Source organism: Phoenix dactylifera, unplaced genomic scaffold (genome assembly GCF_009389715.1).
Source record: "Phoenix dactylifera cultivar Barhee BC4 unplaced genomic scaffold, palm_55x_up_171113_PBpolish2nd_filt_p 000146F, whole genome shotgun sequence".
Taxonomy (NCBI): Eukaryota; Viridiplantae; Streptophyta; class Magnoliopsida; order Arecales; family Arecaceae; genus Phoenix; species Phoenix dactylifera.
In genome coordinates this window covers 432077-447869 of record NW_024067700.1, presented here as the reverse complement: position 1 = coordinate 447869, position 15793 = coordinate 432077, and the positions used below count along the sequence as shown (strand labels likewise).

The following is a 15793-nucleotide window of genomic DNA, read 5'->3' as shown; positions in this document are numbered from 1 at the left end:
CTAGATATATGATTCAGAATTATCAGGACACACTAGTTATTTGTAGATGCTATGGACATCTTAATCTATTCATCATATTTACCTATAATGCTCAATGGCTTGAAATTCATTTTGGATTAAGATTTATATTGGGTCAGAAACTAGAAGATAGAATTGATATTATGAGCAGAGTTTTCAAGATGAAAGTAGAAGAATTGATGCTCGATAACAAAAAAAGAGAATACTTCAGAAAAGCTTCTGCATGTATGATTTGTCTTTTATAGATTTTGATTTTTTTTCATGTAATCCCAGCGCATGATTTACTTTATATATATTTTTTCTCAGTTTTATATACGATAGAGTTTTAGAAATGCGGTTTGCCACATATTCATATACTACTTTAGTTAAGCAAAAATGATAAGTATCCAACAGTTGCAGATATAGATTCTATAATTTCTGTAGAAATACTGGATAAAGATGCTGATCCAATTGGATATGAAAGCATTGTAGAATTTATGATGCATGGTCCTTGCAGATCAGCAAATATTAATACTAATCAAATTTTCATCACTTTCAACTTTTTGAATTTTTATTTTTCTCTTACTTTCAAAAAAATGTAGGAATTTACTTGACTTTCTTCCAAAAAAAAGGATGCGTACCAAGAACCCTACCATACATAGTGTTGCTGGAAATTGGACCTAGGGATGATCGTGGACCGAGGAGGAGGAGCTTCGACTGGTGATGCGGCGGCGGATGGCTGTCTCCGGCAGACCTGCAAGAAGCCTGTGGCCGGGGGTTCCGGCATAGGCCCTCCGATGTTTAAGTCAGAGAGAGGCTTTCAATGGAGAGGAGTAATGGAGAGAAGTAAAGTATGGATGTATTTTTTGGCTCGGGGGGAAGAAGAGAGTCTCCTGCCTAAAGCTCTCCCCCTTTTTTATAGAAAGAGGTGTAGCGGTTACCGGTGATCGGGCGTGATTGTGCGAATCAATGAATTACCGTAAACAGCCCGAGATTTCGGGCTAGCTGGTGATTCGTTGAGATCGTGTGCATTCAAATGTTGACAGCCGTTGAGGCGGAGATCGCGGGATTTCATCCCGAATATGGAGGACTTGATTTTCGTTGGTGTGGGGAGGTCTGCTTCTCCCTTTGACTGGATCTTTCTTGGTCTTGAGGTCGATCGGGCTTAACTCTGCCGGGATCATGCCCGCCAAGGTCATGCAGAGATCGAGGTCGTGAGCTCTGGGGTCGTCAATGCTGAGACAGAGCGCTCTGAGATCGAGCGCTTTGAGGTCGGGCGCTCAAAGTCGCGACTACTGAGAGTATGCTTGTTGTCGTCACGTTCGTCATTGAGCGTCGACGATTTGATCATATGCCTTGAACGATCCATTTTTCCCCCAACACATAGATATATATCGTTAACATATGTTCCCTTCAATTCCTAAACATTCTTTTTTTTTATATATATTTTTCAGATCATCCTGCAAAAAATGAGGAAGTGATAGATGACTATCTAAGAATACATGATGATTATATATGCCTTTATATGAAGGTGGGATAACTAAATTATAATCATGAAGCACTGTTGCGCAGCGTCATATTCAATCCTATCTTCTACTAGTTTCTGACATGCTTATAGATTTTTTATATTACCTAAGAGCTAAATGTTTCTCTCTATTTTCTTTGAAATGTATTAAATACTACAGCGTAGCGTGGGTATATTGCTAATTATAGGTGAAGCCTGGCTCTTCTACAATGTTTTATGTTGCAAGAGAACATAATGATAGAGGATTTCAATGAATGGCAACACTAACCAAACGAATTATTGTTGCATTTTTTTTTTTTTAATATAGTAATGATATTGCACTCCTAGATGCATTTGTGAGGAGTAACGATGCTAGGTGGTGCCGGTTTTGTTTATATGAAAAGTTCTCTCGCCACATAGCATGAGAGGTTTGCTATAGCTTGCAAAATGTCAAGTTGCCAAGCTAGAATTAACGGGCTCGTGGAACCTTTTATGTGCACTTAGTGGGCACCTCAAGGCATTTTTTTCCTTAAAAGTGCTCTTGAAAAGTGCTAGATATTTGAACACTTAGTGGGACTAATGTTGACCAGGAATTTGCTTTATCTTACTATTATAATGGTAACTTCCCTTTTGATTGCACCCAATTTGGACTCCACTATTTGAATTTTTTTTTTTTTGTTTTGTTGATGGTGGAGACACCTTTCCTGATTCTAGAGACCCACTTTGTGCACGTTTTTCCTGCAAAGGTTTGGACTCTCAAACCATGCACAATACTAATACAGTAGTAGCAATAAGCTCTAATGGCATTGGAAAATCATTTGCCTGCACATTTCATGCATATAGGAAGTTGCTCAGGCTGTATTAACGGTAGGCTGACATGACAACTCTCCACTCAACCTCCCTTCATATACTGCACTGGCACTCATGAGACGCTCCAATTCCTCTGGCACCAAATAATAAGATAGACCATATGTGCACGAAACTGAAAAATAAATTTGTACGAGAGAGAAAAGTATACTTGTTTGGAAAATAAAACTTCAATAAGAAATAATTTAGATGGCTACTGACTGTAATGATGATGACCCATAATGTAGTCCTTGTCGGAAAAATTAAATGCGCACGTAGCTTTTTGGGCCGCGTGCATATTTGCTGCTGGAAATTACATCAGCCAGCACCTGCGCTTAATTATCACGGACGGATCCGCAAAAAAACGAGTACAAAACTCTATAAATCCCCTCGTTTTTTCTTCTTTGAATTGAAATTTTAGATTTCAATTACAATAATTGATTTACTATCACAAAATTAGTAATCAATTATTCTAATAAGGTGAAGATTTTATAATTTATTGAATTGACATTTTAGATCTCAATTCCAATAATTGATTTGCTACCACAAAATTAGTAATCAATTATTCTAATAAGGTAATAAATCTTATAATTCATTAAATTGACATTTTAGATCTTAATTACAATAATTAATTTGCTGGCACAAAATTAGTAATCAATTATTCTAATAAGGTAATAAATCTTATAATTCATTAAATTGACATTTTAGATTTCAATTATAATAATTAATTTGCTAACACAAAATTAGTAATCAATTATTCTAATAAGGTAATAAATCAATTCTAATATATAATTCATTGAATTGACATATTAAATTTTAATTACAATAATTGTTTAGCTAGCACTAAATTAATAATTAATTATTACTAATTCGAAAAATTCTAACAGAAAATTTAAAAATTGATTAATCCATAATAACAATTTTAAGTTTGCACTTAGGCTTTTGTAAAAATTGAATTTATGTGATTTCTAGTGATTATATCCACTAACTAATAGTGTCGAAGGAAAGCTTGTCAAAAAGGCATGCGTGCCTAAAAAAGACTGGTACTTAAATGAGCCTAATGCTCCACCACCGATCTGGAGCTGATTTGGCTATTTTTTTTTGATATATCAACTAGACATTCAAAATTTAATATAAATTTTTGTGCAATTTTTTGATATAAACTTTTTGCTTTCATCCAGATTTCTGTCTCTTTTCTATAACCTTGAACCTATAGCCTCAAATACTAGTGACCACCTTAGTGCTAAACCTGAAAAATTTGATGGCCATAATTGTAGGCGGTAGCAGAACCAAATGCGGTTTTGGCTCACCATATTAGGGTTGATCTCGGCCATAGGTGAGAGCACCACTGAAGTTGATAACAGGTCCAACCCAACTACTTCACCATATGCTACTCACCAAAACCCAAACCGGAGTTCATCCTCCTTCCACACTGAACCTTCTGTCTCCACCAGCACATCCTCTAAGATACCTGATGAGATAGACTATCATTGCATTCATAGAATTCTAGGTGCCCTCTCTGAAAGGCTGTATGATATTTATTACACAGGCAAAAGTGTTAAAGAACTCTAGGACATCCTAGATAGCAAATATGGTCTTGATGATGCTGGGGTAAAAAGGTTCAAGGCCTCCGACTTCAATAACTTTAGGATGGTGGATTCAAAGCCTATGATGACCAAATCCATGATTTTGAAATCCTGATCCACCAGTTTAGGGTCAATGGAACCAATTTGGATGAATCATTATAGGTAGCTTGTCTGATAGACGAACTACCCAATTTCTGATCTGATTTTGCTAAGACTCTGAGCCATACCTAAGGAGGTCTCACGCTAACCTAAGTTTTGAACTCGATTATAATTGAAGAGCAATATAAGCTCAGAAGTACCAGAGAATTTGTAGGGGGAAGCTCTAGTTTCAGCCTATTATATCCTCAATAGGATTCCCTCCAAAAATAATGATATAACCCTAAATGAAGTTTGGAAACATAGAAAACCTAATCTTAGCTATTTAAAAGTGTGGGGGTGCTTGGCAAAAGTAAAAATACCTGATTTTAAGAGAAAGAAAATAGGGCCCAAAATAGTGGATACCATATTCATAGGATATGCAACCAATAGTAATGCCAATAAATTTTTGGTGATTAATTCAAAAAAAAAATGATATTAGTAACATCACTATTGTAGAAGCCAGAAATGTAACATATTTTGAAGACACATTTCCACTTAGGACTAGAGTAGATAGTGGTATAGCTAGTCGCTCTAATAGAATAAGAACAAGAGAAATAGAAGTAGAAGCAGAACCTACGAAGAGTAAGAGATCCAAGGTAGAGAAAACTTTTGGATATGACTTCTATACCTTTCTTATAAAAAGTACTGCTGTGTCTTGGAAATCCACCAAACAAATCTTAATATATAGGAGTACCATGGAGTATGAACTGATAGTTTTAGATACCACTAGTACTGAGGCTGAGTGGCTCAGAGATCTACTTATAGACCTTTCTGTAGATGAGTCACCTTTACCACCTATTTTCTTAAATTGTGACTGTAAATCTGCGATAGATAAGTGCAACCAAGAAAATACCAATGTAAAAATGAACAGGCAGTTAAAAGTGTGCCATAAATCATTAAGATATCAATTGAAAAATAACGTTATTACTTTAAATTTTGTAAAATCAGAAAATAATTTGACTGATCAATCTACAAAAAGTTTGTCTAGAACAGTAGTTCTAGAGTCCTTGAGGGGGATCGGGCTTAGCCCATAAAGATAGATCACCACGGTGGGAACCCAACCATAAAAGGTTTAATGGGTAGAAACAAACCGGAGTGTGACTAAGAGGAGCACTGTTTTATATTTGTCTCATCCCTATGGCGTTAGTGCTCATAAAAGGAAGCGGTAGGATGAGGTTGTTTGTATAACTCTTAATGAGTCCGAAATCCAAGAGGCAGGAGCTTCCTTACTAGCTTTCTTATTAAAACTCATCTAAATATGTAGTCGTGAGGCCGTGATTATGAGAAGTGGGTGATTTTCTAAAAAGCACATGAAAGATACCTGCGCATGGCCATATTAGTGTAATCTGCTTAGAACCCAAATCGGACTATATTATGTATGTTGTTGATTTAATCTGAGCCATGGACCGAGGTTCAAGGTTAAGACCACCTTAGCTCCACAGATGTAATCAATTGTCACTAAGTGAAGATTCAAACCGAAAGGTACCTACACCTATTACATAATATAAGATATCCAGCATTTTGTTTTGATTTTAAAATTATTTAAAAATTAATTTTTGTGGGGGATTGTTGGAAAAATTAAATGCGTATGCGGCTATTTGGGCCGCATGTGCATTTGCCGTTGGGAATTACGTGAGCCAGCACCCGCACTTAATTACCACGGATGCATCCGCAAAAAGACCGATATACCCCTGCACAAAACTCTATAAATCCCCTCGTTTTTCCTCCTTTCGGCACACGAAAAAAATAGAAAAAAATATTAAAAAATTATGGAGAAAATTTTTTCCTCCTCTTAGCCACTTCTGATTTTTATTTTTGCTCTTTTATATTTTATTTTATTCTTTTTTTCGTTCTTCACTAGATCTGCAAGTTCGATCGGGTTCATTTTGACTTCTTCCGAGACGTACCGAGGAAGATATAAATAAAACCTATACTTTCTAGGGTACTCTGCGATAATGCTTCTCCATTACTTTCTTTTTTTCTTGTTTTTCTCGTTCTAAACTACCAGGTGAAAGCTCGAGTTAGTGCCACCATTTTGATCTCCCTCTATTCGCTTTTTCATTATATGAGTTTCACCTGGGCTTGATGTAGAAGCCGATCGTCTAATCTATTATATATCTAGCACTTAGCTTGATATTAGAGCTAACTACTTGTATAATTTAGAATTTTAAATTTACCAATTTTTTAATCTCCAGCCCAGTGAGCCCGCCATACCTTTAATATGCTCTATAACAACTATTAACCAGAAATAGATTGGCCTACAAGATAAATATGAGCCGAATAAACATTTAGACCTTTAGATTTGCTAATCAAATTTGTTGAGAGGATCATTTATGATATGTTGAAGTAAGTATTATTATTATTATTATTAAATATTAAATTATTATTATCAATTCTTAGTAGAGCACTTAACGCAAAGATCTCCGATGTACAATTGTAAAACCAAATACACATCCTATGTAGTTCTTTACCATGTCTCGTTAACCAATCAACTTCTGTTTTTTTTTTTGGTAAAGAACCAATTAACTATTTGATTGGCTTCTTTAAATCTTTGAGTGAAGGTACAATCAACAAAATTACCTCTTAAATATTTATTGTCTTCAACCTTGTAAGATGTATGGAGTTCTTAGTTCTCCATTTATCATGTAAGTGTCAAGCTGTTTGCTTCCACCCAAATCCCAAGGGAAGGCCTTTCCGGTTCATTCACTAATTGCAGCCCATGCATCTTGATAGATAAGAACTGTAACTGCTTTTAAAATGGGTGCCTTGGTTAAATTTCCAATCACCCATTGGTAAAGTGGATCATGTGAGAATAAGGTAGGTATCATGCTACCATCTCCAGCTATATTGGAGATCGCACACCATATCATGCAAATCAGCAAAATGTGTTCGTCAATCACAAGTTAGTAACCAGTGGTTCTATCTTCGTATTAATTGCGATTGGATATGGGTGAAGAATAGGAAAAAAAAATGGATCTAGATGCTTTGAATTTAATAGTTAAAGTAATATAATGCTACAATGGTAATCACAACGCTAGATCTTTAAAGTGATCTAGGACGGCTATTGGACACAAGTCATGTATCATCTATGCGCGAAAAGTCATAGTGTATCATGCAATTAAATATAGACATCCTAGTTCGAAACCTAAATTTTTATAAAATCAAATATATGCTCAAAATAACATTCAATAAAATTACTCCCAGTTCATTTAAATCTAGCAATATATTCCTCAAAAATCTAGTATATTTATCAATTTTATACCCAACGCTATCTTGATGTCAAAGTAGACTTTACTAAACTTATTAAGTGAACGAGTTGAATTTGACTTTAAATCCTAGCCTATTTTGACCATAAGGGGTAGAAATGGCCAGTAAATCACTAAAAAACCCATATACTTCATCCAATGAAGGCTTTCTAGCAAATTTGGAAAAGATTATGGAGAGGATCCTAATCCAAAGCATGGAATTCAAAATTGAATTATAATAAATAAAAACAAAAAATAAAAATTATGTGACTATATCCATCCACCTCATGATGTCCATGATTGTAATATACTGTGCTCTCAAAACTGTCGCAGATCAAATCCAATCCAAGTATCCAACACATATCCAGCATATCATCTTCGTCATCTCTCCTATCCTATTAATGTTTCATCCTTTCCTCTTTGAGCTCTCTCTCTCTCTCTCTCTCTCCCCCAAACTGCTGCTCTGTTCGCACAAGAAAGCCATCGTTTTTGGTTCGTCGCCTCCTCCTATAGAAAGCCGTCGTTTTCGGTTCCCCGCCTCCTCACCCCCTCGTTCCGTATCTTCCTCTTGTTTTTTTTTCTTCAGCTCAGCAGACGTTGTTGGGATGCGCATTCTTTTGCTTCCTCCAACGATCTTCGGAGAGTTCTTCCACGCACGCAAAGCTTCTCTCTCTCTCTCAATGTGAATCGATATTTGGGATGGGCGTCGCTTTATTTCGGACTATATTTTCTTCTCTTCAATCAACGTCCCCATGAATCCCGAATTCCAGGCTTTTTCGGTTTAAAGGTCGGTCCTTTCCCCGATTTCGTGCAAGAGATTCCGGAAAGTTGGAGTTAAAGAGAGCTACGTCTCTTTCTGTTCCGTCACTGCCCTTCTTTCCTCCCTTCCTTCGGTGTTCCGAACTCTATCGACGCTTGCTTCAGTTTTCCTCCTAGTGAGCTTCTTGTAAACCTCTCTGTTTCCCCTTCATTGTAACCCGCAACCCTCCTTGGCTCTCCTTGTGGATAAAGTCCCCTCTTTTCGAAGCATTTGCCCTCTCTTGGATCCATTTTTGGAGGGAAGTTGAGATTTTGCTGCGGCATTCAATGTGTTTGTGAATTGGCCTATAAAGCTCCAACTTTTCCAGGTTTATGCTCAAAAGCTCTGCTATCTTCCCCTTCTTGGGTTAGTTTCTAGGAGGAGATGGATATCAGCAATGACGCCAATGTTGATCCCTTCTCGATCGGCCCCTCAACGATCATCGGCCGCACGATCGCATTCCGGGTCCTGTTCTGCCGCTCGATGCTGCAGCTCTGGCAGCAGATTGCTCGGGCCCTCTATGCCTTCCTCCGTAGGCTAACGAATGGTGTAGTTCCTGTGTTGTCCTGGTTCCACCCCAGGAACACCCAGGGGATCCTTGTCGTGGTGACCCTCATTGCCTTCCTCTTGAGGCAGTTCACCAATGTCCGGTCGCAGGCGGAGTCGGCCTACCGCCGCAAGTTCTGGCAGAACATGATGAGGGGTGCCTTGACCTATGACGAATGGGCCCATGCGGCAAAGATGCTCGATAAGGAGATGCTGAGGATGAGTGAGTCTGACCTCTATGATGAGGAGTTGGTGAGGAACAAGCTCCAGGAGCTGCGGTGCCGCAGGGAGGAAAGATCCTTAAGGGACATAGTTTTCTGTATGCGTGCTGATCTGGTGAGGAATTTGGGTAATATGTGTAATCCGCAGCTCCACAAGGGCAGACTTCAGGTAGCTGTCTCAAAAACATTTCTTTTGCTTGTATTTTGTTAGCTATGCTATTTAGTCCTGCTTTTATGCTCTGGTTGTTTCTCACATATCATATGTCACTTTGATAATTTGTCTTGCTTCTGTCTGCATGCTTCCCTCTTCATATATTTGTTTTATCTCCTCGCAACCATACTGTTGATTCCATGATTGCAAGTCTGAATGAAGGACTATTTGCCACAGATAGAAGTTCATAATTTAGCAAGAACTTTATCAAAATTCAGTGAAACATTGAAGCTGAGAAAAAAGAAAACAAAGAATCAAGATATAGCTGTATTGATATAATCAAAACATCAAATTTGACAAAATCCAAAGATGAAATCCATTATTTTGGGACATAATCACAAGGCAGCCATGAGTTGTTTAAATAAGTAGCAAGACATCCAAATTGAGTGAACCTATCCTTTTGTTATTTCAGCACTAGACTAGGAAGAGCTGTTATAGTCAAGAAATATAATGGCTGCTTTTTTTTTTCTTTTGCTATTCGGGGAAAAGTCATCACAAGCGTTCATGTAAATGTTCTTGTGCAGTTCACCATGAAAATTGGATTGAAAAGAAACACATATTTGTGGTGATGCAGGTGCCCAAACTCATTAAGGAATACATTGATGAGGTCTCTACCCAACTAAAAATGGTATGCAATTCAGAATCTGAGGAGTTGCTCTTGGAAGAGAAGCTTGCTTTCATGCAAGAAACGAGGCATGCATTTGGCAGGACAGCACTGCTCTTAAGTGGTGGTGCATCACTAGGAACATTCCATGTTGGCGTGGTGAAAACATTAGTAGAGAGCAAGCTTCTGCCGCGCATAATTGCTGGGTCTAGTGTAGGCTCCATCATGTGTGCAATTGTTGCTACACGAACGTGGCCTGAACTTGAGAGCTTCTTTGATGGTTCTTGGCATTCCTTGCAGTTCTTTGATAATATGGGCGCAATCTTGGCTGTGGTTAAGAGGGTTATGACATATGGTGCAGTCCACGAGATTAGGCAGTTGCAGAAGATGTTGAGGCACCTCACAAGCAATTTAACATTTCAGGAGTCTTACGACATGACCGGTCGAATTCTTGGTATAACAGTTTGCTCTCCTAGAAAGCATGAGCCACCGAGATGCCTTAACTACTTAACTTCACCGAATGTTGTGATATGGAGTGCTGTTGCTGCTTCTTGTGCATATCCTGGCCTCTTTGAGGCGCAAGAGTTGATGGCGAAGGATAGATTTGGGGATATTATTCCTTTCCATGCACCCTTTTCTGAGAAACCAGAGAAGGTTTCAGGATCTTCATCCCGCCGATGGAGAGATGGGAGTTTGGAGAGTGATTTGCCCATCATACAGTTGAAGGAGTTGTTTAATGTGAACCATTTCATTGTCAGCCAAGCTAATCCTCACATTGCCCCCCTGCTGAGACTGAAGGAACTTGTGAGAGCTTATGGAGGAAATTTTGCTGCCAAGGTAGTTTTTTCATGTACTTAAAGCTCTTTTCATCTTTCCTTGTGTCAACTCATTCTTGAATGCCACAATTTAGAAGTCTTGCTGTGCAGCAGGCTTTCTATATTTCAGCACTCTGTCTTAGAGTTTTTCATTACTTTGAAACCTTTGAAATGATTAGACCTGCACCTAAAGATGATGACCACATGTCAACGCAAAAGTTCTCAAATTTATAAGATTTTATAATTCTTTGTTCTGAAAAATCTATTGTTTATATTGCTTCTATGGTTTTCTATGCTTGAATCTATTTATTTATCATAAATTCCGGATCCTGACTTTTCTTTTATCTAGTTCAGAAATTGTGATCTGGTTATCGCTATCAAATAGCTTGCTGATCTTATTCTTCCTTTTTGTGTGGTAAATAGCTTGCTCATCTTGCCGAGATGGAGGTTAAACATAGATGCAATCAAATTCTTGAACTTGGATTTCCATTGGGTGGGATTGCTAAACTGTTTGCTCAAGAGTGGGAAGGGGATGTAACTGTAGTAATGCCTGCTACTTTTGCCCAGGTATCTGAGAATTATTTTATTCTTCATATTGTACATTATGGACTGCTATTTTCACATTTGGATCAATATGTTCATCTTTTTTTTTTGCTCTTCTACTATTAGTATTCCAAGATTATACAAAACCCATCATATGCGGAGCTTCAAAAGGCTGCCAATCAGGGGAGGAGATGTACTTGGGAGAAGCTGTCTGCAATAGAGGCAAACTGCACTATTGAACTTGTTTTAGATGAATGTGTTGCCCTTCTTAATCACATGCGAAGGCTAAAGAGGAGTGCTATGAGGTCTGCCGCTTCTCATGGGCTCACAAGCACAGTTAAGGTCAGTCCATCTAGAAGGATCCCTTCATGGAATCGCATCTCGAGAGAGGACTCAGTGGGCTCCAGTGAAGAAGATGCATTTGCAGATGCCCTTGCTTCAATCCGCCAAAGGTCTGGTCACATGGGAAACTCATCAAACAAGAATATCTATGCTCCGCGAAGCTTGCATGATGGGAGTGACAGTGAATTGGAGAGCATAGAACTTAATTCTTGGAGTGGTCCTCTTATGAGGACAGCTTCTGCGGACACATTTATTAACTTTGTTAAGAACCTTGATTTTGAGTCTGAGCAGAAAAGGAATTGGTCAAGGGAAGATGAAATTGAACATTAACTACACAATCCAACTCTACATTGTTTCAAATGGTTGGTAGAGACCTGTATTCTAACAATTCTATAGTGACAACCTCCAATAGAAGTTCGGTCAATACAGATATCAATACACATGAGCTTGGTAACAGAAACACAAAAACTGTGTCTAGCAGCATTATGGTTTCTGAGGGTGACTTGTTGCAGCCTGAAAGAATTCATAATCGGATTGTATCTAGCACAGTAAGAAAATAATCTCTTAATTTGGTGAACATGAATAGTGACTTTGAGCGACATCAAGGCTCCTCTCCAAATGCAGTTGTAAAGAGTGTACATATGGAAAGTTGCATTACCAGCACAGCTTGATGTCACATTGTGGTGGTATTGATAGCAATAAGATACACGAAAAATGAGATCTATATCCTTCGATGGGTCAGTTTGAAACTGCACGGGTAAATGTAGGGATGGCATCCGTTTCACATCTTCATAGTTATTTTCAGTGGCAGTATTTCAATTTACCGAGAGGGTTATGTGCCAGTCCTATCAGCTAATGGCCTCTCTGACTGATAATTTGAAAAGAAGGCTAATCTGCAACAATTTCTCTGGCATCCTAAAGTCAATTCTTCTGAATTTTCCATGTACGGGGGAAGATCTTGACATTTCTAGCAGTATCAATGCCTTTCTCATTCAAATGCATCATGTCCTGCAACTGAAGCATTTGTTAATATGAAAATATCAAAGAACTTCACTTTTGTTATTTCTTGATGGAGCCCTTAAACCTGTCTTGTATGTTGTATTTTCATAACTGTGCCTTTCTTCTTCCATCAACAGGATTAACAATTTTGGTATGTTGCAATCGTCTATGCTTATTTTGCATGAATTTCATGACTCAAAACTCTTCTTAGGAAGATAGGTTATTTTAAAATCAAATGCATAATTGCAGTAGGTTGAAGTCTTTCAGCCTTTATTTTTCTTTTGCAAGAGTATTTGAACTGCAATGAGCATAACCTTTACGTTTATGAGCACTGAACTAGGGCTACTTTTCCTTATAACTATTTGTTTGCATGGAGTTAAACATTAACTGTATAATCTCATATTTGAAGGATGGATACTGCTGCAACTGACCAACCCTAGAAAGATTTTCAGAAAAAAATAGAATAAGAAAGAAACACCATGATAAAACTGATGTGGGTATCTATCTTTATTACTCTTGTAACACTACCATCACCTGTTTTCTTCTCTTAATCTTTTCCCTTTATCTCTTCTGTTCTCACTTTTTTCTCTCGTCTAAAGATGTGCAAGCTTCATTTCACCACAAGTGCAGTGCAGCAACAGTAGACATATGGTGGATGCCTTTCCACCATTGTTTTTTTTTTTGTTTTTGTTTTTTGTTTTTCGGACGAAATGGTTGAGTCATACCCATATGGTATGAATATATCCAGCAAAGTCAGAAAACTAAATATTTCAGAACTGAAAGGGTACGCTATCATAATCCTTCCACAATGTGCTACCAGAATGCTCTGCCATGAAGGAGGCCACCCAATCCGCATCTCGATTCGTCTCTCGATATGAGATGTCTTTCGTTCATTACCTTTACTTTGTTAGAGTCTTTATCATTTTCCCTTATCATCATATTACAATGTGTGCTATCTCAGAGTGTATAAATCTGTAATATAACAGGACTAGCACCGATAATTGTATGATCCCGCACGAGTTGCACGCATCCGTCACTCAGTTGATCCATGCATGGGTCGGATTAACTGAGTCTGCTTAAATCATGATATCTAATCAACTAAATTTAAAATTTCATAAGGATATCTTTATGGAGGATATAATGAATCAACATTTTGTAACCATTTATCTGAACAATCAAGCTGCTTTGCAGAGTGAATTTAATGATATAAATCCATGATATAAATCCATAAAATGTGTATCGATGCATGATACTTCGTTGATATGGATTTAATAGATGCACATCGACGGTTGAATTCTGCTGATGCAAATCCAACACATCTACATGGACACATAGACTCATTTTTGCTGTCAGTGGCCTTTTGGTTCCTATAAAGGCACAGGCTTGCCTCTTCTGCCAATGTATCTCCTTGCTGCTAGTTGACCACATAAGATATCTAGCTTTGTTTGTTGAAATCCAGTCATATTAAGGTAACTTTTGATTATTATTCTTCTGATTCTTCTGATTCTAAAAGATAAAAATGGGAAGAGAGCCATCAGAATTGATTCATTATCTTTGATCTTCTTATTTGCGGCATTATTCATGCTTATTTCTTTCTTTGGCCCTTTCTTTTAGGTACGTAAGGATCAATGCCTCCACCACAAGATCTTTGCATCACCAACTTCCAACTCTTGTGGATCTGCTATCTAATCTGGAAACGAGGAGGGCCAGCTAATATTGCTCTAAATGTTTGGCCACTGTTCTGCTGTTGGCTGAGCCAGAGGTAGTAGGTGCAGTCTGAAGGCCATATGGGATGGAAATAGCATCCCTTCATATTGGATTAAGACAGCAAACCTTGTTTCTTCTCATTGGATTAAGACGAACATGAGTGCCATTTATCTCCACACAAATTTGTGGAGATCCTCGAGGGCCAACTTAATCCTGAATTCAGTTGCCAATAGGTGTGTTGTCAAAGGTGGAACAGGAAGAAGACTTGAGGAGATTGGTTTCAAAGTTGGGTTGGTTGATGACCCGAGGGTAAGGAAGGGAATAGAGAGCATGCACCATCTCTGTGATGAGGTGGTTGATTTGCTGAGAAGCAGAAAAGCTGGGAAGGGGAATTAGCAGTCAAATTTGTTTAAGCTAATGCAGAATGTAGTGCAAAGTTTTATTTATTTTTATCGCAATTAATTATTTGGTTGTTTGTCTGTCTGTTTATCATGGCAATGATTTTGTTTAAGCCTTTTCTTGGGACAACTCTTTTGGTGATAGAATTGGATGATATATTTCACCTTGTCCATTTTTTGGTATTACCTTTCTTGTTCATAGTGTAGGTTCCGTATTACTGGTACATGACAATGGAAGTTCCTAAAGACTTAGTACTTCTCAAGTGCTGCTGAGTTCGATTTGATCATGAGAAATTGATTGCTGTGCTGCTTGGAGTTTTGAACAGACAGATATATGCTGACCTGATCAGAATTGTGTGAGTTGATATTTAGGAGGTTGGTTTGGGTTGAGTGCTTTCACCTTATGGACTTGGTTAACTTTGACCAAGACCCTTTCAAATTGTGTACAGATGTGGAAGAATCTCTTATATAGTTTCTTTTTGCGATGCCTAAACCAACTTCTCCCAAATATCTTAATCTGAAGGGATCCTCTCTGTATGTTCTCCTAATAGCACTATTTATGCTACAAAGAGTTATGACCCCTGCATCCTGGTTAGTGTTCTTTTTTTCTCTTTTTGTAGTTGTTTCCTGGTTATTTTTAAGTTACAATAATAATAATAATGCCAACCTTCAACATTATCTTTGTTTGAGAAAGGGAGAGAATACCCACCCACAATATATATAAGGGTGGTAAGCATCAAGGACAATGTCTTCTAACAGCGGCTGCAAAAACCTTAGGAGTTCCTCTAATAGACCTTGACATTTGAATGCCCAGTGAACACATTTCATCATGACATAAATAAAACAAACAAAATGACATGCATGTTTCTTAGAGATGGTTGGTTGAGGCCCTACCATTATTTCAAGGAAAACAATAATACTTTTTTACACACTAGAAGAGCTCCCTGCCCCAGCTGGGATTGATTCAAATTTAACTGAAACAAAGCTAGTGAAAGTCATGCAATGTTAAATCTGTTTTCGAGTTGGTAAAAATTCTAGAATTCTTAGAAAGTAGAATGCAACACTGGTCATAAGGCAGCAAGCAGCCTACGTCACTGTTCTACTGGTATTGAGGTAACAATCAGCAGCTCGACATGCCTATGAAAATTAAAAACCCTAGATGACTACGAGACGTAGGAATGAGGCTGGACAAGTATGCAAGATGTAATGAGAATACTTGGAGAAAGAGTACCGAGAGAAAGTTAGGCGCCTCTTGGTCCATATCAGAGAGAATTGTGTTTGAAAAGAGTTAG

The 15793-nt window shown here is 37.9% G+C and overlaps 1 pseudogene; it reads left to right on the top strand.

The window, feature by feature from the left end:
- Positions 1–7525: 7525 nt before the first annotated feature.
- LOC103705627 lies at positions 7526–15174 on the top strand (annotated as a pseudogene).
- The last annotated feature ends 619 nt before the right edge of the window (positions 15175–15793 follow it).